The sequence below is a fragment of the Cupressus sempervirens genome, chromosome 8 (assembly GCF_028749045.1).
Source record: "Cupressus sempervirens isolate cs-2001-9-10 chromosome 8, ASM2874904v1, whole genome shotgun sequence".
In the NCBI taxonomy this organism is placed as follows: Eukaryota; Viridiplantae; Streptophyta; class Pinopsida; order Cupressales; family Cupressaceae; genus Cupressus; species Cupressus sempervirens.
The window spans coordinates 473,065,501-473,090,861 of NC_143125.1; the positions used below are offsets into that span (position 1 = coordinate 473,065,501).

A 25,361-nucleotide genomic window follows, 5' to 3' on the forward strand; every position below is an offset into this window, starting at 1 on the left:
ATGCTGAGAAGGTGTTGCAACATTTCTCTATGGAGAACACTAAAGCTATTAGCACACCTTTACCTGGTCAGTTGAAGTTGACTAAGGAGATGTGTGCCAAGACACAAGAAGAGAAGGATAAGATGTCCAAAGTACCCTATGCTTCAACTGTAGGAAGCTTGATGTATGTTATGGTATATACTGGGCCATATATTGCACATGCAGTGGGAGTTGTTAGCAGGTATATGAGTCATCTAGGAATTGAGCATTGGAATGAAATCAAATAGATTCTTAGATATTTGAGAGGAACATCCAATAAGTGTTTACACTTTGGGGGCTCTACTATTGATTTAGAGGGTTATGCTGACTTAGATTTGGCAGGGGATATTGATACTAGGTGAAGTACTACAGTTTATGTCTTTACTGTTGGTGGGGCAGCCGTGAGCTAGGTTTCTAAGTTACATAAGGTTAATGATTTATCCACTATAGAGGCATATTATGTAGCTTCTACATAGGCATCTAAGGAGAAGATATGGCTTTAGTTCTTATTGGAAGAATTGGGACATCCTTAGAGGGATAATTATTTGTTTACAGATAGTTAGAGTGCCATTCATCTTGCAAAGAATTCAACTCTGCATTCAAAGACCAAACACATATAGTTGATGTACCATTTCATTTAGTCTATTTTGAAGGATGGATAGTTAAAGCTAGACAAGATACATAAAGATGAAAATCCAATAGATATGTTTATAGAGGTAGTAACAAGGGAGAAGTTGAACTCATCTTTAGCTTCGGTTGGTCTTCTAGATTGAACATGAATAAAAGAACAATAGAGTCTAGGATGGTTTGATCTAGTGGGAGCCCCATGGAGTAGTGGCATATGCTATAGGATCAGTTTCCAAGTAGGAGATTGTTGTTTAGAGTGGAGCCTGATCAATCCCCAAGTGGGAGATTGTTAGATTATGGTGAATGATTAGAAAAGCACTATACATACTTCATAAATTCTTTGGAGCTGAATTTTATTTTTTGGGCGCTATTTTATTGAGATTTTGGGTTGGCATGTAATTATTAATTATAACCCTAAAGTAGTAAAAATACTTGTATAAAAGAGCTTAGGTTTAGGGATTGTTTCATAGTGTTGATGTGAAAATTGGTTCTTGCATCTGTATTTAGTTGTAAGGGATTACATGTTGTAATAAGGTTATAATCACTAGATCATAATAATATCAGACTTGCTATTTGGTGGACGTAGCCGAAGGATTGGGTGAACCACATTAAATCTTGGTGTTTTGTGTTCTTTTATGCGTAATCTATTATTTTTTTGATATTGTTTATATTTTTATGTAATTGTTATTTCTGTTTGTTGTTTATTCCTAACAAACTTCACATCTAATAATCCCTTAGATCACTTACTCACATTCACCAAGAATTCTTCTCCTTTGTGCACTTCCTTGATTACTTCACATTTCACACATTAATTACATTACTTACAAACATGGAAAACATCATTCTTTTATACTATATCTTCACAATAATTCCTTGAGTCAGCCTTGAGGCTTTCCCAATTAATTATAATAAGATAATTAATTATTTCATAATCACAATAGCATTGTCAGCTCACAATCTATAAAACTTGTCACATGTGTGATACTATGGCTTACACACTTGCTAACATCACTATCAGACTATCTTGTGTCACTAACTAGCTGTGCATCTCTAGATTATATCTCTTTTAGAAGATATAATGCAATCACTAGAATCTACTTCTTAGGTAATTTGTCTCTATGCTTCTCACTGTAAATCAGGCATATCTTTCATATGTCTTTGACTTACTTTATGCACATTGAAGCTTATCATTAGAACATGCTATGGAACATGTCCTTTCCTATACATCACTTGATAATCAAAACTTTATCTATAAAACCTTAATCTCTAATAGCTACTCTACCAATCTTCATAGAATTGCTTCTATGTTGACATTAATGACCAACATAGTCATGAATGTAATATGTCAATACTACCAGATGCTCACTAATTCTTAGGATACTCCCCTAAAGGAATTTCATCAACATTCATGCTAACACTTATACCATGTAAAGAGGATGATATTTTTTAATCCTATTAAGCAATTAAATAATTGGAACTTTCCTATTTTAGGTATTCAAAGACTCACCTAGTCAACCTTTCACATTGGATGACTAATAAAGTGGCACAATTTGTTTCAAGAAGATGAAAGTTTGCATAAAAGAAAATAGAGATTTCTATTACCAAAATATATTCATTAGAGAAAATCATATTGATGAGTATTAGTTATCCTTATGTATCTTATTCATCTACTCTGTAGTCTCTCTCTTAATTTATTTTACATATTATAGGAGCTATTTTCCTTGATCTTTTCCAAGGATGCTCTTGTAGGAGGAGAGAGATTAAGATTCAGAGGGAGGCTAAAATTTCATTAGAGGAAACCTTGAAAGAGAGGGATTACATAGAGGATATAATTTAGTCTACCTTTGGTGATGTCATTTGTATTGACTCAAAGGGAGTAGACTATGTTGAGATGGATTCTCTAGTGATCAATAAATTGTAGCAATCAAGAGGATTGTGATTCATAGATATTTAAGCATGGCCCCTATATATATCATAAATAAGTGATAAATTTAAAATTATTATCACTTGTATATATAGAAGTTATTGAAAGATGATGATCTTTCAATAAATTAAGCTTCTATGGTAATAAGCATTTTATGATGTCTGAAGTAGATCATAATAGATTGTAAAATTGCATGGTGGATTAAGTTTGTTAAATAGAACATGGCCTTCTATTGTGATGGACATCCTATGATGTCTAAGTAGATAAATGTATATGATAACTTGTATGGTGGATTACTTTCCTTAAACACACCATGGCCTTCTATTATGATAGACATCTTATGATGTCTAAGAAGATCAAAATAGAATATTATTTGCATGGTGGATTAGGTTCCTTAAATAGACCATGGTTGTTTATATGGTAGGCATTATGAGAATGTGTGTGTACATACCCTATGAAAATTTTGAATACTTGGTGAATGTTATGCAAATTGATGTTCAAGAGGTCATTACATAGAGTACTTGATGAATATCATGTGACTTGATGTTCAGGAGTCCATTACTCACAGTACATGGTGAATATATTACAACTTAACATTCAAAAGGCCATTACTCTTAACATCATTACTCATAGTATTTAGTGAATATCATGTGTTAATATTCTAGATGCCAATGCTCATGATATCAAATGTGATATCAAAATGTTGAATATATTCTGATCAAATATATTCTAATCAAATATATCCTTATATTGTACATTGAGGTAATATATGGTCATGTGTTTATCCTCTCTAGCTAAAAGGGAGTGTTGATGTTTGATATATTTAGTTAGATGAACCCATTAAATAATAAGTTTTTATATTAATTAAATATTAATGAATAGACATGTCTCAAGAGGGACATGTATATCCATGTCTCATCCACAATGTAAAGATAGAGATTGCTACCCTTAGAAAGTGCAGATAAAAATAGGTAGTGCAATTACATTTGTAGCGATCCAAATTATCAATAGACATGAATTAATAATTATTTATCTTTTTAATGAAAAACAAAGAATAGAGAACCATTTCTCACCTTCTTACAAAGATGGTGTCACCTTTTGTCAAAATATCAAAGAATCATTCCTGAACACAAGAGGATAGAGATCCTTATATAAAACCTTACAATAGTTATAATCTATAGAATACAATTAAAATGTCCTCCAAACTTCAAAAATATTGTAAAATAGTGTTAAAATTAAGGAAGCTATGGTACGAAAAAGGTGAACTAAAAATTTACACTAAAGACAATTCTAGCTCCTCTAATTTGAACAACAATAATTCCAATACCAACAATGATAGATCCAAATATTGGAATAAAAATAAAAATATTGTGAATGAAAAAGTAGTGGATAATCAAAATTTCAAATCAACACAACTAATTTTGAATCTTTGAAATAAATCTACTAGTCCTTAAAAAAGTCAAGATCAAAATGTCCAAACAATCAAATAAAAAATTAGTCTTTCACAAGAACATCTTTCATAAAAAAGAAGAGAATATTCACTCCTTTAGATAGTCTCTTGAATCAGCTTTCAAGAATTTAATCATAAATAAACTTATTATAGTTCCCAAAGTTAGAGATTTTGAACCAAAAGTGAGACCATCATGATGGAATGATGATGACTACTATGAATTCCACAGAGGAAAAGCATATTAAAAAATACCTTTAAAAGGTTAAAATATGTGATACAAGATTTAGTATAGAGTATGGTAGCCTATATTTTCTATATGTAATTTAAAAGAAAAATTAATTGAATAGTGTTATGCAACTAGGGTTTCATATATGTTATAGTCTTGTTTTGAAAAGAAAACCCTAAGTTGCAAACTCCATGCTTTTTGATTTTTCTAAATGTTATTTAATCCCTAAGGTCATGAATGTATTCAAAACATGTATCTTATGCTTTGCCAAGAAAAATTTCTATCCTATAGTCTACCTATATATTACCCTAGACCCTTTTGATTAGAGGGAAATCGTAAGCTTAATTAAAAATACTTATAACATATTTTTGATCTTACGGTCTAGTGTTGAGTGTGGAGTTGTAGGTTGAATTCCAAAGTCTCCTAAAGTTATGTCCTAAAGGTCAAGTGTAAAAGTGTGAGAGTTATTTCTCATGTTTTTACCTCATGCTTATGTTGGAATTGTATCACTGTAGGTCTACCTTCTAAAGGTTCACAAATATGTTGATCAAATAAATAAGATTGACAAATGAGTGTCAACACACTTAACCATTTTCACTCTACATGCCAAGTACACAATGGAATCCAAGCACACTATACACACTTAACCATTTTCACTATACATGCCGAGTACATAATGGAATCCAAGCACACTATGCATGCTAAGCCACAACATGTACTGATTCAAAAAATCCAATAGGTGTTGAGTGATCTTCAGGTGTCGAGCAGCCTTCAGGTGCTGAGTGAAGATCAAGTGCCGAGTGACTTCAGGTGCCGAGCATGATACAAGAGCCGAGTGATATTTAAGTACCGAGTCACAAATGATGCCGAGAAAAACATAAATGCAACAAAATTTGAGTGAGATAGTTTTGTTACATGTGTCGAGCATGAAAAATTAGTAAGTTTCGAGTAACACAGAATGTACATATGAGTTTGCAACTTCACTAATTCAAATGTAAACCATTTTTATGACCAACATTAAAGGATCTAGAAGGATCAAATAGATAAGATCGAATCTTTTATTCTTCCTATGCAAACTACATGCAGCTAATTAAAAAAATGAAGAAGGCATGCAATCAATAACAAAAGTACAAGGAATGAGTGGGAAATAGAGATTCAATATGGATCGTAGATCCACACCTAATCCTAAGTCTTCAAATGTATTTATAAGGAAGACAAAATCTCATTTTATCTAGAATGGAAAAGGAGTGTATGGGGAAAATATAGTGGAGTTTAGAGTAAAAAAGACTTAGAGGAAGAGAGTAGCAGTTAGACATTCAGTTGATTAGAACAAAGCAAAGGATACAAAAAATATTAGATCTCAGAGGATCAAGGTTAGAGAAAGTAAATCAAGTGCCTGTATTCAACAATCAAGGATTGTAAGCTATCAAGTTTATTATATCTAATACTCTTTAGCCATTGTATTAGAAAGGAAACCCTATGTTGATAGGTTAGCTTAACATCTATTTTGTAGATCCTTTAAAAAGGTGATTAAATCCTTTAACAGGGTAACACTTCATGTAAAGTATTTGTAAATCCTTTAACTAGGTCACTATTGACATAGTGTAAAGCCTTTAATAGGGAAGACCATCATAAGTGGTCAAACATTATTACTGTAGTGATTTTGTGAGTATCATCCCCACCCTAGTTTTACCTTCTTATTCCTAGAGGTTTTATGGGTTACCAAAATCTCAAGTGTTATGTGGTGATGCATGTTTGTTTTTCATGTTTGTTTGATATGTTTACATGCATGCAATTTACTTTCAGTTAAAAGTTTTAATGGTTAAAGTGTAATACTTCTAATTCAACCCCCCTCTCAGAAGCATTCTTCCCATTTGAATATTCCAACAATTGGTACAGAGCTAAGTTCTCTTAGGAAGAAGCCTAACAGCTTGGAGGAAAAGATCTAACGATGGAAGTTTTCAAACTTGGAAAGATCATTGAGAATCAGGTGATTGATGTACATCTCGCTCTACTCAAAGTAGAGGAAGCTAGAGAGGAATTAAAAAAATCCTTAAAAAGAAGGAAAGAAATAGCTATAGTGAAAAATGAGATTCACTACAAGGAGATTAAAACCACACAAGTATTTGCTAAAGGAGATTCCAAAGAATTTGATGCACCAATGGTAGAACTGATGGAGAAAAATAGAGCTCAAGTAGAAGAGATAAGAATTCTTAAGATAGAGCATGAATCATAGGCCATGATACTTTGTGAAATCACTGAACAAAAGAAAAGAGCAGTTGAGGATAGAGTCATGATGGAAGATGAAAAAATAAATCTTGCAAATAGACTTGAAGAAAAATGTACTGAATTATCAAGGATCTCAAACATGCAAATGGATACACTTGCCCAAATGATGAACCTTCATCATGAACTCAATATGAAAGATATTGAGATCTCTAATTTGAGGATTTAGAATGAACAACTGCAGAATGAATTCAACAAAGAAAAAGAAATAGCAGAGAATCTCAAGTCAAGTGAAGCCATCAAGTACTTTGAATAGTTTCTGAAATCCCCAAGATCAGCCCATGATACATCAGGACTTGGATACTCTAGGACTGAAGTTGGTGAATCATCAAAGAGTGCTGAGCAAAGGAGTGAAAAAGGTAAGGATTCTAAACCCACTTGTCTTTACTATAATAAAAAGGGGCATACTGCTAATGTTTGCAGGAGTAGAAGGATCAATCAGCCATACACACCCAAAAACAATGGTTATTGTCACAAGTGCAACATGCAAGGACATATGACACGAGATTGTAGGTCCAAAGTCACAAGGACACAAAGATTTGATGGACATTGCCATAATTGTAAGAAGTATGGACATAGAGCCTTTGAATGTAGATCAAAGCCTATGTGGACACCAAATCAGCATGTAAGAAGGGACAACTATGAACACAATTACAATTAGGACTACAATACAAGGAAAAGTTGTCACTATTATGGACATATACCCCAGAACTACATAAGAACACATTTTAAGATTATGGACATATACCCCAGAACTACATAAGAACACATTTCAAGGAAAACTATAAAAGATGGTTGAACCAAACTACTTGCTTCAGTTGCTTGAAAAGTAGACATGTCAGCAGGAATTGTCCAAGAAAGGCCAAGGCACACAAGACTGAAGTAAATAAGGGCAAAGAAAAGATTGATGTGGAACACATCAGAACAGACATGAAGAAGACATGGAAAAAAAAGGATGGATCAAGTACATCCAATGGAAGGGTCACTTCACCCACGAGGTCAAGTGATCATTTCTCATCCAATTAATCACTAGATGAGCCTACAGGGCTGATACATATAAGGAAGTATCATACATCAGCCCTAAACCATGAAGAAGCACTGCAAAGTATAAATTTGCATGAAACAAGATGCTAAGACAAAAATTTTGAATGATGATGCCGAACTACTTTGGATGCCGAGTTAAGAAGTCAAGTAGATGCCGAGTGAAACTGTAGTGGAGGCTGAGTTATTAACAAAGTTAGTAGATGCCGAGTTGAAAAACCTTTGGAAGCTGAGTAAGAGGTAAAGGTACAAAAATGCATTAAATTCAAGGTTTTTGAGTTGCTTAAAGGTGAAAATTGATTCTTTTTTGAGCCATTCAAATGAAGAGTGATTATCGAGAGCACAATTGAGTGATTTTCAAGCTTTCAACTAGTGATTTGTAGTGATTCAGCATCTATCCAAGTGATCGAAGCATTTAACTAGGTATTTCCTTTAGGTGCTGAGTTTTATAGTTTGTGAAGTTTACTTTAATCGTCAAACCCTAGTTCAGTTAAAAATGGCATCTAGTTCAAAGATGACCCAAGGGAAAGAGAGCCATGAGATTCAACTTGTTAGCAATGAGGTTAAGCAACTTGAGTTTAGGCCCATACTAGAAGTTGCATATAAAAATGATCTCGTTGGTGCCCTATCTATCATCCTTGAAAAAGTTGTTATGGTTTAGGATGTGTGAAAGTGTTATAACTAAAAAATAGGAGCCATAGGAGACTTGGAAATCTTTAATGCCTTTGACAAACTCTATGATAACTTTATATTGAAAGATGAGTTTTCTATCATAGAGAAGAAGGGTTTAACCAAAGCCCCACTTTTACCAATCATATTCAAAACTAAGTGGATATGCATAATACTTAGCAAAATCCATGATGGATCATTCTGGCTAGAGCAAGGACTAGTTAAAATTACCAAGAAGATGGTTCATAGGGATACAAGATTTCCAACCCTAGATCAGCCCAAGACACTGAGAAGTGAAAAGAAGGAAACAATAAAGAAGAACACAGGTGAAAAATAGAATAACAGGGGAATGACAATTGACATAGTAAAAGACCCCCTGATGGGAGACCCCTCAAACATGGCCAATCACGGAAAAAGTTTTCAATATTGTAATAATGGAGAAAATTTTAATCTCTGGGAACCATGGGTTAGACATATGTTTTAATGGTTATCTATAGTATTTAAGATGTAGTTCAAAGGCATTTCCATTAGAATAGGAAAGCGATCTGCATGAGGAGACAACGTGGGAAACATAGGGCTTAAAAAGTGGAAAGATGGTTTTAATAACCATCAGTATGTAACTAAAAACATCTCTTTAAAGAGAATGGAACCGAATAGAAAGGTAGAGAAAAGAAGTGTGGAGAGACTCTTGGGAGAAATTAAGAAGAGAGCAAAAAGAAGTGTAGAAAGGAGTCGGCTCTCTAGCTGAAGGCCAGAGATCCACACATATCAATTATGTTTCTATGTATTTCAAGTTTTGGCTTTAATACATTTAAGATAGTAATTTTTGTTCTCTCTTTTCTCATCTATGTTCCATGCAAGTTAGTTTCGTTTGTTGGCGGACTGCAAAGGTGGCAAATGATAACACCATGTACACTCCGTGTCAACACCAAGCATGAAGAACCCGATTTCTCCTTCGAGATTGTGAATTGCAATTTGTTCATTAAAGGTGGCAACTCCTTCAACCAGCCCAATAACTATGGTGGAAGAGATTTAATGTCTCTTAGTTAATTGCGTATGCATTGGCAGATTGAGTTTTTGTGCTAAGTGCAGCCCGAGTTGGAGGGCTGTATAAATGGGTGCTAAGAATGGAAAGACCTAATTTCAAGTAAGAAATAGTGATGAGGATTTGTTCTTTGGACAGTTAACAAAGCCCAAAATTTACAGATTATTCATCAATAAAGACCCGAAAGGTATGGAAACTCAATGAATGTAAATCATTGTTGGTGATTATGTTTATACGATAAAGAAAATGTGGTCAACATTTGAAATAAGATATGGACATGTTTAATGATCACAAGCCGTGGGTTGGTAGAGGTGATATCTGAGTTGATATAAACATATAGCGGTGAGTTTGGTTATAGAAATGGATGGATGTGAATATTTTAAGCCCATCACGTTGATGTGGGGTATCTCCGGTTACATTTTGTAACCATGAACGTAGAATTAGAGAGCTTCAGCAAGCCTGTTACATCACCCCCTATTAGACTTTGTTGTAAGGATCATATCACACAAATTTTATCAGTCTAGTGGGTTGAATAGTGTACCCTACATAGTAGTGGATGTGGCATATAAGCTTGTAAAGAAAGACCACACCTATGACCTTGCAGAGCTCATGTTGCAATAGATTAATGAAAATCTTGGAGCTATTAGAAAGTCTAAAGGAGCACAATGCAAATTTGGTTCAGTACTAGTTTGTATGTTCTTCTATGTGATGAAGGAATTCCCTTCATTTGGTAAAGGAAACTGGAGTAAGAATAAAACCATTGTTGATCAAATAAATGATTTCATTGCACAAATGGGAGATAGCTTTGATGATCAAATGTCTATCTATTTTGATGATTTCAAGAATGCAATGAAGAAAAGAATGAGGATACCAGTTTCACTAGTGGAAAAGCATGAAAATGACATATGCTTTCTAGTTGACATTGATTATACTTACATTCAAGTAGTCCTTCCAAGAACAAGATGGCTTAGACCATTGGGATATGAGCTTGATGTTGACCAAGCTTCTGTAGCCATCAAAACATTACTTGTAGAGGAAATGGACAAATTTGCAAAGGCATTTGGGACATATGACACTATCAAATTGAGAGTGGTTATCAAACTCAAGACAGCCACATAAATAAAGAAAAAGAAAAAGTTAGTAAAGAAAATAAAGAAGAAGTTTGGTGTTGGAGAAACAAGTGTTGTAGGTGAAGCAGAGGAGATTAGTGAAGGAGAAGAAGAAGGTGATGATGAGAAAGATGAAGATGAGTTAGAATAAGGGCCACTTGAATTGTCACAAGGCCAAGGTGAAGACAAAGATGAGAGTGCCGAGGAAGAAGAAACCAAGGAAGCACCCATCAAAGGAAAAGTCATCAAAAGGAAGGCAAAGACACCTCCTTCTTCTCAGCCTAAACCAAAGAAAGCTGCCACACCAACATCCAAGAAGCCAACAACCAAAGCCACAACAAGGGCCTCTACACAGAAGGCCAAAGAGGAAGCTACAAAGAAGAAGAAGATAGACAAGAAGACATAGGAAGAGCCAAATAAAAGAAAAAGATATGTGGCCCAACCTGATACTGATGAGGAAGATTAGACTGAAAAGGTAACTCATCCTCCTAAGTCTTCAATTGATATATTATGTGAAAAGATTAGGAATGGAGACTTAAGTAACATGAAAAAGATTGATTTCAATAAGTTCAGTAAAGAGGAATAGAATAGCATAGAAGAATCAATCTATGCATTAATGGAATAGTTCAAGTACACACCTCTTGAACTTGATGGAAAATTGCCGAGGGAATTGTCTAAGATTATAGAAGACAGATGACATTTTTGTTTGAAAATGGAGAAGGAGATGAGGGAATCAACCCTAGCAAGCATACTGCCTGATTTGACAAAGGAACAGGTAACTCAAGTAGTCAAAAGGCATAACACTAGGTTTACACCTAAGTATGGGGCATTCTCCATTCTCCAAAACAAAATTGAAGAATTTGTACAAAGAACCACAAGAGAATGGAAGAACTTGTATAAGAAAACTGAAGATGTCCTTAAAGAGGAATACAAAGAAGAAGCTACTGCTAAACCAGAGGAAAGAAGGAAGAGGAGAGAAGAGAAGTCAAAAGTAGAGAAAAAGGTTTAAGAAGAGGAAAAAAAGGAAGAAAGAGAGCAGGAAGGAAAAGATGAAGACAAGGGTACTGATAAGTAGCAAAGTGTGCAAGACACACAACCTCCATGACCTAGTCCTCCTCACTCTACTACCACACCTACAGAAATCATAAAGATTAAGGATGTTGTTGACACCTCATGTCAAAACATCAATCCATTAACTATAGAGAATCTCACTAGGATCCTTGACCAAACAAATCTTCAAGCACAATTGTGTACAAGTCCATATTGGTCAGTGTAGATGATCTCCAAAAGTCAATAGATAAACTATAAGAAGCCAAGGTGTCACCACAAGAACCACTTCAAATCACTCAAACTACTAGACTTTCATTTCTACCACCTCCATCACCACCAAGATTAGCCATACAAGCTCATTAGGAGCCGAGTGCAATAGCAGAGGAAGTCACAAGTATAATAGTATAGACAACAAGTACACCTCCAGTAGTAGTGGTACAAGAAGAAGATAGAGAAGAAACATCGGATAAGGAGGAGTTAGTAATGAAAAATTTGGTTGAATTGCCAAAAATAGGTACTCCTACCAAACCCATTCAGAATCTGAGTATTGAAATGATGACCTTACATGTCAGTACACCAAGCTCAAGTTCTACTAGGGTAGCCATGACCATTCATTATGGCATTCTTGAGCTTGATGAACAAATTAAAATACCCTATTATGATTCAAGCACTTTAACTAAAGAAAATATGAATGAGATACAAAGTGCATTGGATAAGAGAAGGAGCAAGAGGAAATGAGGAAAGACCACAAATACAAGTAGGCAATGAATGAGATCAAAGATATATTCATGGATGCCTTCAGCTTACAACCTCCAAATTCAAGCAGGCCAATCCTTGAGCAACTATTTGATATAGTTGACCAAGTGAATAATGAAGACCATGATATAAATGTAAAACTCATGGAATGATCAGAAAAGAAGTTTGAAGGCAAGGTCAACTAGAAGATAGCTAATAACATAATTTTGGGACAGGTTGATCTAGCTAAGAAACTAGATAATGTAAAGATTGTATTAGGGAATATCTTTTCCCTTTATAGAAAATTGTGTGATTTTTCTAGGTTCACACAAAAAATAAATCCAAAAGTTTTGAACCTTGAGAGCAAACTTAAGCTCTCTAGCATGCAACTACCCTCAAATCCTACATAGAGTGAAAAGCAATTTGTTCAAACACTTCACACTCAAAGGGAATTAGCTGCATTATTAGTAGAAGAGGCCATTATTAAAGAAAAGCTAATGCAAATACAAGCCTCTATCACTCCTCACTTGGAGATATTACATAGGGAACAAATGTATGCAAAAATAGTCCTGAAAAAAGATTCAAATATTTCTACTCATGAAGGACTTTTTGCTCTAGCAGCAGAGCTTGCAATCCAACACAAGTCATTGGAGATTGCATTGAACAACTAGGATGCAGCTCTCAAAATACTCCTTGAAGTAAATAAGACATTTTTGGCCAAGCATGGCATTACCATTTAGGACCCTTTGACATCAATGTTAAAAAGGGGGAGATAATATTAAAAGGGGGAGAGATATATTAAAGGAGAAGATAAGAAGATAACAGGATCAAAAACAGAGAACATTAGGCACAATGGCACAAGACATCAGAATTCATGACATGACAAGGCATAATAAACTCAGGGGGAGTCATAAGGTATATTTTTGTTCACAATATCTTTTTGAAATTTTGAAAGTGAAGAATGTACACATATGGTTTAGATCATGAATGATCAATTAAGTACTTTTGACACTCATGTCAAAGGGGGAGATTGTTGATCAAATAAATACGATTGAAAAATGAGTGTCAACACACTTAACCATTTTCACTATACATGCCGAGTACACAATGGAATCTGAGCACACTATGCATGTCGAGCCACAACATGTGCCGAGTCAAGAAATCCAATAGGTGTCGAGTGGTCTTCACGCACCGACCAGCCTTCAGGTGTCCAGTGAAGATCAAGTGCCAAGTGACTTTAGGTGTTGAGCATGATATAGGAGCCGAGTGATATTTAAGTGCCAAGTCACAGAAGATGTCGAGAAAAACAAAAATGCAATAGGAGCTGAGTGAGATAGTTTTGTTACATGTGTCGAGCATCAAAAATTAGTAAGTGCCAAGTAACACAAAATGCAGATATGAGTTTGTAACTTCACTAATTCAGATGTAAACCATTTTTATGACTGACATTGAAGGATCTAGAAGGATCAAATAGATAAGATAGAATCTTTTATTATTCCTATGCAAACTACATGCAGCCAATTAAAAAAATGAAGAAGGCATGTAAACAATAACAAAAGTGCAAGGAATGAGTGGGAAATAGAGATTCAATATGGATCATAGATCCACACCTAACCCTATGTCTTCAAATGTCTTTATAAGGAAGACGAAATATTATTGTATCTAGAATGGAAAAGGAGTGTATGGGGAAAATATAGTGGAGTTTAGAGTAAAAAAGACTTAGAGGAAGAGAGCAACAATTAGACATTCAGTTGATCAGAACAAAGCAAGGGATACGAACAAATATCAGATCTCAGAGGATCAAGGTCAGAGAAAGTAAATCAAGTGCCTATATTCAGTAATCAAAGATTGTAAGCTATCAGGTTTATTATATCTAATACTCTTTAGCCATTGTATTAGAAAGGAAACCCTATGTTGATAGGTTAGCTTAACAACTATTTTGTAGATCATTTAAAAAGGTGATTAAATCCTTTAACAGGGTAACACTTCATGTAAAGTGTTTGTAAATCCTTTAACCAGGTCACTATTGACATAGTGTAAAGCCTTTAATAGGGTAGACCATCAGAAGTGGTCAAACATTATTACTGCAGTGATTTTGTGGGTATCATCCCCACCCTAGTTTTATCTTCTTATTCCTAGAGGGTTTCTAGGTTACCAAAATCTCAAGTGTTATGTGGTGATGCATATTTTTTTTTCATGTTTGTTTGATATGTTTACATGCATGCAATTTACTTTTAGTTAAAAGTTTTAATGGTTAAAGTGTAATACTTCTAATTCACCCCCCCTCTTAGAACCATTCTTCCCATTTGAATATTCCAACAAAATATTTCTTATGTTATGATCTAAAGTTAGAGCATAGAGGCACAATTTGATATCATAAAGTGTAATTGATGTGTTCCAAAATATGCCAAAGGTGAAGGTGTAAGATCACAAGTTTTAATTTGCAAAGTTATAAGGTTGTATAGGATCTTATGATGAAAGGGTTTGGTGTGCAAGCATAAAGAAATTGGGCATGTAATTTTTAAAGTCTTCAGAGATATAGTCAAGGGGAGATCATAGGATTACAAGATGAAATATAAAAGCTTTCAGAGTTATGATTGAAGACATAGTGTAAGATCATAGAATAAAGTGAAGAGATTATTGATGCTATGATAAGTGCTAGGTGTATGATTGGGAGGTTAAGTCAAAATGTAAGATTGAAGTTCCAAAGTTATGACAAGCTATTAGTTGATTATCAATGTATGATTAGGGTTAGAATAGAGATAAACAATTAAGGCTTGTGATCTTACAATATACTCTAAAGCATAAGGTCATAAAATATGAAAGGAAGGATTTTGATGCTATAGGAAAGGGCTAGTTGTGAGATTGTAAGGTGCATAAAGGGATTCTTTGATGCTATGCCAAAATATTATAAGCGATTAGCATAAGTTCACATCTTAAAAGATAATAGGATAGATGAAATCTTTGATGTTTTGATGAACTGTTGAGTGTAAGATCAAAGGGTTGAGTTGTTCATACATACAAGAATACAAAAATTTAGAATTTCAATAGGGCATAAGATCAAAAATTCTAATTTGACATAAAGCATACATATGTCTTCTCTGAGCTAGAAAAGGATGAGGAGTTATAGCTCCAATCAAATCTTTGAAAAGATAAAGTAAATGGTGCTTAATTGGACATTAAAGTTGACATTTTAAGAAGTGACATTTGAGTTGCACATTTGAAAGCCTCATGCATGTTGATAGTTAATTAAATAAATAAGGATGATGAAGCATATATACACATAAAAACATTCTTTAAGAAATAACAAGCTACCCCTTGGTGAAAAGAGTCAAGTTTAGTGAGCTTTTGACTTTGCAGAGATACTAGACTGCTAAGTGTGCTACAAGAAAAGTTGATACTGGGAAAAAGAAAATATTTTTCTGCCATGAGGAAGAATTAACTACAAGACGGAGTAGTAGCAACAAAAAATTCTCTAATTGACTTTCAATTGATAGCTACTAGGTTGGATGATAGAATCATCCAAGCCAAAAAAGTTATTAAAGATGATGAGCTCATCAAATCTGTAGAATTTAAAAGTTTCTTGTACATGGTCAAACAAAATGAGTTGAAATTGAATCTCAAGCTATGGGAATCTAAGGAAAAACAAAAGGAATTTGTTGAAAAGCTATTGGCCTATGACCCTGAAAGTGAAAAAATGACCCCTATTGAGGCTAGAGACCTTGTAAAAAGAAGTGTTATGCTTCTAGTACCTGGTTGAGATGTAGAGAACGATTTTGTACTAGATTAGATTAGGAGGTAAGAAAAAGCAATATCTTATGAAGCATTTAGTGCTAAAGGGTTGTAGAGGGAACTAGATTTAATATAGATTAAAAATCCTTGGTTGTATAGATCATAGCAATGGAAACAAATAAGTCAAAGTTAATGGATAAATAGAACACAACACAAGAGGTTGCAATTGTGTGGACATTGGACAATACCTTAGGTGAAGAGCTTTCAAATGCTCTTAAAAACTTTGCATTTATGAATGAAGTCAAGGTTAATTAGATTGAGACAAGATTGGCTCAAAATTTTAGAGATTACATTGATACAAGAAAGCTTTATGAGGAAGAGATCAGAAAAAGTTATGTATATGAGCAAAGAATAAAAGAGGTGGAAGAAAGAACATAGGAATTGGAAAAGGAAGTTGTATCATTAAGGGAGAAAATAAGAGCTATGGAGGATAAAGCTAAAGTGAGAGTTGAGGAGCCAAAAAAGCCACTACAGAAGCATCAATTCAAATATTAGCAGAAATGCAAACAAATCTTGAGCCTCAAACTGTATCATCAAAAATTGAAACTCCTCAACAAAACAATAAATTAAAGGTAAATGTGTTGAAAGAAATGATGAATCACAGGATAAATTTCTTAAGGAAAATTTCTTAGAAGACACATAGTATTTTTATTTCATTACAAAATAATGAGTACATTTTTCAAGAAGCATTAACATGGTTACCACCAGTCTTCAACCAATGAGGACCATACATACAATTTTTGAGAGATTGATTTTTTTAATGGACAAGAAGCTAGATTTTCCAAACAGAATATTCACAATCAAAGAAAATCTAGAAGTTGTGAAAGAATCAATTGGGTTTTTCAGTGGAAAATTGTAAATTATTCAATGTAAAGTAAAAATAATGACTAAAGGCATTGATTCTTTTGTCCCATCAATTGTAGATAATGATAATAAGTTAAAATATTGGTAGGAGTGGTTGAATTTATTTTATCAAATTCTAACACTGGAAAGGGTGACAACTATTTTTGATGGAGATGTTGATGATGTGGCCTTCAATGAGTTAAATTGACATGAGTGAGTTTGTAATAGAATCAAGAGCCATCATAGATGCTAGATGGAACAAATTAATTAGTGATTTAGAAGTAGTTAGGGGCACTGAATGCCCCTCAAAAAGATAAATCTATGTGTGGGAAGCAATTGGAGAGATTAAATCCTTTCCCACAAGAGGCAGCTACATGACAACTAATGGATGTAGAAGAGACAAAATAGAGGGAGGAATTTTTTTATGATAAGTTATCTTATTTTTCATTTTGATGTCGATATACTTGTGGCACAAATCAAGATTGTACCTAAACATTTCATGCCAGCTACTAGATTTTGGACTATTTCTTTTCCTTCTTTGTTTAAAGTGCAGAGAATTTTGTTATAAGGATAATATTAGTCTTTCTATATAACTAATTGAAGAGTTATGTGTTGAAATTTTTTGTCCCACCTAAAGCTTGTGCAATCCTTATTCTACAAAATTATTTCCAATATGTGGAGTGACAATCCAAAATTTGAATCATTTTGATGATAATATCATTTTTGAGTTGGTCCATGGTTCATGCTTAGTTTATGGTGTTCTAGCTTGTGTTCTTAGAATTTTTAGAATTTAATTGAAAGATTGGTTTTAGTTCTTTATGGTATTCAGAGTCTTATCAGAGCTATATATCATTCTTAAGAAGATTAATATAAATATTAGTTTCAAGATATTTGTGTTCTTTTATTTTTGCCTCTATTTTATGTGTTTATAACTTTGAGAATAAATGAACAAGGTTAATTTTATTTGAATGCAATTTAGATTAATTGTATATTAATTCATTTGATACTTTTAATTCAAGGAGTTAAGTAAATTCTTTTATAAAGTGATAGGGTTATTAATGTGTGGAAGGGATATCATAAGTATGAAATTTAGTGTTTAAAAATTGGTACAATTAATTTCAAGTCAATTAAATAGATCTAATTAATTGATATGACTCTACTATAACAATGGATTAAGGCAGTGGTCAAGATTTGAGAATCAAGTAAGATAGTCATAATTTGCATTAAATCATTCATTTTAAATCAAAACTAATTTATGACATGAATCAAGATGAACTTCAATGTTGGTCATCACTTATTGCAAAAGTTTAACAGGTTTTAGTATGCTATTGTAAGCTTGTTGTCAATAACTATTTCAAGAAGTTTTAGGGACCAAATCTTCTATAAGGGATTTTTAGTATGATAATTTTTAGAAATGGTTGATATCCCTAGCTTAACTTGCCTTGGTTAGGAGTACCTAAAGTGTAGAAGGAAAAATTTTCTTGTTTGTTGGTTTAGATGCAAATATCATGTGTCAGTCATGGGAAGTAGCTAAACCCTAGGCATCATATTATTTGTTGTCTTTTGGTACTATTAAATTGTAACACCAATAGAGTGGAGATGTGAAAATTGATGGACCTACTTCTAATGAGACACATACTATGTTCAAAGATCCACTTTTGGATCATGAGAAAAGAAATTCCTCCAACACAAATAGTGATAATCAAGAAAGTTACAATGAAACATGCTACAAGTATATTAATAACCTATCTAAATGTGAAACTTCTGAATATTATGCCAATGTAATTACATTTAATAAGAGGGATGAATCAAAAAATATTAATGTTATTGTTTTCACAAAAGCTTGCACCCTTGCCTGAAGTTTAACCTAAAGAAAACCTTGTGAAACATGGAAACAATCTCCAAGCTATGGGACTTGAAATATGAGATTGAGTCTTCAGAGAAGGTCAAATTCCTTACTATCAATGTGTGCTAAACTACTTCTTTCAAGGAAAAGGGGAAAGAACTACCTGAACTAAGGTTAGAATAAAAGTAGATGATGCACCAAATAGTATGTTCGATATTATTTATGTCCAAGACTACACTACACATCAATATGGCTCCAATATACACAACTTCTAAACCCTAATTAACCCTCACAACTCACATGCATATCAAAAACTAGATGAAATTCTATAATGAAGAAGATTCACAAGATAGCATTAAAAAGTAAAGTAGATACTGTATATAACTTGAAGAAATAAGAAGAAACACTAACAAAAGGAAAGAAGGCATGTACAATATTAATGATGGAAAAAGGTAAACTAGGAGATTATATTCATGCAAGGCAAGGGAAATTACAAATCTAGAGCATATAATGTTACTACTAAAGAATTAGAGAAAGAGACCAACCCTTACAACACATTTACCACTACCTTTTAAAGGTGCAAACATAACCTAGATGTCTCACTAAAAACCCTAGGCCTAACCACCTAACTAATTTGTAGAGAAGGAAATAATTGAAAATAAAAAAGAAATCTGATCATGGAGTGCCCTAGTATTGGAAGTGACAAGAAGAGCATAGAATGATGTACCCAGATATAAGAGGTCAAATCCCTAAAGATTTGATCAATTCATGCATTAAAGAGGCATGGGGGCATCAAAATTATGTAAAAAATCTCAAGGAGTCACTCAACATTGAACAACATATCTTGATAGTGTGCCATGGCTAGAAGAACTTGATTTGCATTGCTACATAAAAAAATGTGGGAAGGGATAACATGACATATTACCCACCTGCAAAATGCAAGTTTGACCATGGGGGAATCTAATTTCCCCAAAAATGAATATTGGTCATTGATATAGATCTTCCCTTTGAAATGGATAGCCTAGATGTTGAGGAAATCTCCCCAACAAGAGATTAAGTCACCATTGTCGATCAAGATTGTCATTTCAAAATGGACAATTGAGATGTCCTTGGAAATCTCCAAGATGAGTTAAAATCTAACAACTCTCATATCATTGTAGGAGGCCACTGAAAGGGTGAGAAAACATGAGATCCATCAGATCAAGGTGACCTAGCAAAAAGGGAAAATGATAATGTGGGAAGTAGGACCCTCCACCATGTGGTGCAATTTAGAATAGGTTCCAAAGCATCGAAGAAACACTGCAACATGAAGAAATTCTAGAATAAAGACATGTAGGAACATGATGTTGGATGACATGGTGAGGCAACCACCCATGTAGATAGAAAAACACAACCACCCAAAGACATGTGGAAACATATCATATTCTCATGAGGATGTGCAAATATCATGTGAAAATATGAGTCATTAGATCTTCACAGCATGAGCCAACCTGAGACTAGACACATGGTAGAATCTTGCACTTTTGGGAGGATGTTGAGATGGTACGTGAAAACATGAGAGCCATTAGATCTACAAGCTAGTCAGCTAGAGAGAAGGGGTGGGAAAATATTAAATGCTATTTTCTAATAAACATGATGTTATCCCTCACCATGTGGCACAATCTTGTGTTTTCATGACATGAGAAGACCATCTCATGAAAATTTACTTGCCATAGATGTGCACACATTTAGACCAACCAGGGAAAGGAAGATTGGGTTAACACATGACGTTAACACCTACCAAATGTATTGTTAACATAGAACCAACATGCGATACCAACCCAAAAAAGTTGTGTTATCCCTCTATATGGAATCCAACCCACTGGAAATTTCTTAGATCAGATATCACTTCTAGGTTGAATGGGGGAAAAAATAGGTCAACATTCTTGGTGACTTAGAGGGAATTATTTTGTTCTAAGCATGGATTAGTGGCCTTAAGAAATCCTTTAGGCATGGAGTCACAAAAAAAAAAGATGCCATCACACTTGTAACTCCATAAAATTCTTCCTCCACAAAAAACAAACTAAAAAAATTCTATATCAATGAGGGAATAGTTGTGCTCATGCACTTCTTGGAATGTTGGAAAACACCTACTATAGTATGCTATGGGTATATCTAATCTTTAGAAGTAGGGCTTAAGGTGAATACCATTGACTCAGATTGGAATCAAATCACCATTAGGTCTAGATAACTATAATACATTGGCATCCTTTTAAATGGTGATGATGTAAGCTCCACTCTGTATGACATCAAAATTGGAGTGTCTACCTAGTTTAGCTCTACCTACATCCCACTTAAGGACCAAATCTCCTTCTAAGTAGACCTTATCAACAACCTTCTTTTGAAAAATCCTCTGGCCTTGTTATTGTGGAGCCTCAAGTGTATGCATAGCTTGCTATCTCTTCTCTTCTAGCTCCATTAGCTCTGCCATCCTAACTATCATGGCATCATCTTCTAGCACTTCCATTTTCGAGGCTAATTTTAAGGATGAAAACTCAAGAGAAATAGGAAGTCTAGCTTCTCTCTGATACACAAGAATAAAGGGCAAGTACCCAATGGACCTCTTAGGAGTAATTCTATTAGCCCAAAGAGTAGTTCTTAGTTTGGAATTCTAACTCTTTTGATTGTCTTCAATGGTCCTCTTCATGATCCTAATAAGATTCTTGTTTGAAGACTCAACTAGGATATTATCCTAGGGTAGTAGTTGGATGATGTGCTCAAGTATATGCCATGATCTACTACCTAGAAACATATATGAGTTCCAACAAAGGACTTGACACTATCTAATATGATGGTGGAGGGGACACCAAACTTGGTTACAATCCCATCAAGGAACTCCACCACTAAAGCCTCTATGGCATCCTTCAAGGCTACTTCCTTTGTCCACCTTGTAAAATAGTCTATAGTGGCTAAGATCCACTTGTGACCTAAGCTGGAAGGTGGGTTTATTGCACCAATAAAATCCAAACCCCATCGAGAAAATGGTTGATCGACTTGAATAGGGTGAAGGTGGAGGGAGGATATTCTTTGCTTACCTAAGAAGAAAGAACACTTCTCACACTTTCTCAACCACTTGTGGGAGTCATTGAATAGAGTTGGCAAATAATAATTGGACCTCATTATCTTCATGGAAGTTGTCCTAGTAGAGGAATGACCATCATTAGGGCCATCATGGAATTCTTTTAACATTTTGTTAGTTTGATTAGGACTGATGCATCTCAATAGAACTCCATTAGAATCTCTTACGAATAGAATCTTATTCACTAGGGAATAAGGAATAGAATTCAACCTGAACTATCTTCTTTTATCTTTTTCTAATCCTTGTGGATATCCTTATCCTATCAAGAAGGTTGTCATATCATGCATCCAACTATTTTGATTATTGAGCTCTATTAGTTGCTCATCTTCTAACACCAAGATAGACTCTTAACTAGCATCATAAGATGAATTCATTTGTTCACACAGTCCTTTACCTCTCACAAGATTTTTGATCCTGATATCAATATCATATTTCATGACCTTGGTGATCCATCCAACCCTCTTCTCATTGATGCATTTGTTCAAGAAGAACTCCTTCACACTTGCATGTGGAACTAGGAGCTAAACCTTATTATGTGATAGTAGATGTCTAAATTTCTTTAAAGCTCTTCCAATAGAAAGAACCTATCTCTCCACATAGTTGTACTTGTCTACACAATCCTTTAGCCCTTCACTGAAAAAGTTATAGTTTGTTCTACATTTTCAACATTTAACCATGTCAAGACAACTGATATACTTGACTCACCTCCAAGGGTATAGAGGATGAAATCTTTGTCAAATTTTGTATTGACCAAGGTAGGATCTGATGCTAATACTTTTATGATTTCTTCAAAACTGGCCCTTCCTTCCTTTGTTCATGTGAAAATAATATTCTTCCTTAGTATTTCTATGAGAGGTTTGACCATAGTAGCAAGGTTAGGAATGAACCTTCTCACAAAGTTGAATCTACCAAAGAAACTTTGTAAACCCTTCTTATGGCTAGGAAGTGGAAGGGAAAGAATTTCCTTTATCCACTCCAGATTAATGGTTAAGCCATCCCTTGACACAATATGTTTTAGCAAATTTCCTTCATTGGTGGCAAGTACACACTTTCTTTGAATCATTGAAACACCATATTCTCTACACTTGATGAACACTTGCCTTAGATGACTGAAGTGGTTTGCCACATTCTTTGAGTAGATTGTTATGTCATCAAGGTAGACCAACACAAATTTTTCAAGCATACTCTTGAAATCCATTTCCATTACTTTTTGGAAGGTAGCACCAACATTGGTTAGTCTAAAAGGCATTTTACGATAGGCATAAGTACCCCATTTAGTAGTGAATCCTATCTTATATCTATCAAATTCTTGGACCAACACTTGGTTGTAACTCGAAAAACCATCTAAGAAGGAGAATATTTTAGAGTCACTAACCTTGGACAAGATTTTATGCATAGAAGGGAGAGGATGATGATCTCTGAGGGAAACCTTATTGAGATCTCTAAAATTTACACACAACCTAATCTCCCCATTCTTTTTCCTAATAAGAACAAGGTTGGCTACCCAAGAGGAATGTTTAATAGGAAAGACAATATTCGCCTCTATAAGCTTGGATAGCTCTTTTCTCATTAAAGGTTCAATCTTGGGATTGAATAGTCTCTTCCCTTTCCTAATAGGCTTTGCATTAGCATTTAAATATATGGTATGTTGAAAAAAGCTACTATCAAATCCATTTAAATCTTCATATGTCCAAGAAAACACATATCGAATTCTTGAGATAGTTTAATTAAAGCTTCTTGTTCAACTTCAAAGCATACCTTTCCTAAGTTGAGGGTCTTCCCTTCAACAATGGTAATAGGTATGTAGTCATATTTTCCCATAGCTAGGTTGAAACCTTTTCTCTTTTCCTTATCATTAGAATTGAAGATGCCCTCTAAGGTGATTAGACCCTTAGGAAACTTGTTGGAATTGAGGTTCATTATCTAATCTCCATATTGACTTTGTAACTTGGACTAATTTCTATCAAAGAATTCACTTTTCCTTGTAAAAATTTTACACTTGATATATTAGAGTCAAACACCTACTAATTAGTGTGATTGTCTAGAATTGTAGACCTTACAATAAGTTTAATGTGTTTCTCTCTTTTGTCTTCAACATGATCTAGAATATTATAGTGACCACCTATTGTTGCAAGTCTATCAACATGTTTGTTCTCTCTTCTAGGGATACTTTGGATGTTAAATTCTTGGAAGCCTTCAAGAAAATCCAAAAATATGTATCTATATGGTTTAGGTAGATTATTCTTTTTGATGTTTTGAATAACATCTAGCTCACTATCTCTAAACACCTTTAGGGCCTGTTTAGTTGCTAGAATTTCTGAATGTGCTAGAATAAGCTCTCTTCTAGAATTTTTGCACTCTTAAAACTAGTTGTGGAATATCATTTCAATCTATTTGGTTGTCTTGAAGAGGAGTCGGCAAATGTATATTCTATGTTTGGTTGCAATAATTGAAATAGAAATTGGAACAAGCTTTTTAAAATCTTAATAATTTAAACTTAGTTTGATTATATTTTAATGGTTTTAAAAATGGAAAATTTATTTTAATGTACTTTTTTAAAATGGAAAATTTATTTTAAGTGACTTCTTTCTTTGTTTAATTGACTTTATCAGTTTATTTAGCCGTAGAAACTTTCAACAAGTTAATATCACAAATTGCATCAAACAATGTAGGTAATATAAGCTCATCATTGGCCAACAAGAGCCTATTACTTCAATAAATAAAATGACAGAACCTACCATATGTAAAACAAGAGAACAAGCCATCATCAAAATAAACAAACTTACAATATCTTCAAATAATAATGTTCAAGCATCGCTTGCACTCTGTCAATTTGGCTATCATAGACCGCAATACTTTCGACTGTTTCTCTCTAGGCGATGTAAAGTTTTGTATATGCTATGCATTTTGAAAATCACACTAGTAACTAATTTATTCTCATTTGCACAAGCACAAACTTATAGTAAAAATTACAATCAAGAAATCCCTAACCTAAAGAGTCAAAAACCCTAATTAAAAAAAAAATCCAACCATTTAAGTGATGTCAATGAGATCATATTCTCTATTATTGTTTCAAATATTGGCATATACTCATTTTGTAAACTTGGTAAGAAAAATGCAGTAGTGAAATGGAGGAAAAATATGATTGTTACCCTTTTTTAGCTCTTGAATGATAAACTACTCGGATGTGTATTTCCTATGCAGAAAAAAATCCCATTTTTTCCCTTCACAAGTTGGAGCATGTTGGCGGACCTGACCAACTATTAATTTTGGTTTACAAAAGAGTGGAATAGGAATAGGCTATTCATATTCCACCTATTTAGTGGGAAGTTTTCCATGCCCATTTTGGACTAAAATTAGAATAGATACATCCCTATTCTACTTTTCATTTTTGCAACCAAATGCTTAATTTTTGAATTCTTGTAGTGAAATTTTCTTATTCACATCCAATTTCAAAAACCAAACATGCCTTTAAGGACTTAATCCCTCTTTTTGGTGTAAGTTGGAGAACTTGACACAATTATTCATATTCTACTAATTGGTAGTGCAACTAAATTGAAGCCTATGACAAAAATAGTATCT

The 25,361-nt window shown here is 33.9% G+C and overlaps 1 non-coding gene across 1 annotated transcript; it reads right to left on the reverse strand.

The window, feature by feature from the left end:
- Nucleotides 1-24,395: 24,395 nt before the first annotated feature.
- Nucleotides 24,396-24,476, reverse strand: LOC149543288 (small nucleolar RNA SNORD34). Its single transcript, XR_016355816.1, has one exon. It is a non-coding gene; the product is annotated as a small nucleolar RNA SNORD34 (small nucleolar RNA).
- Nucleotides 24,477-25,361: the final 885 nt, after the last annotated feature.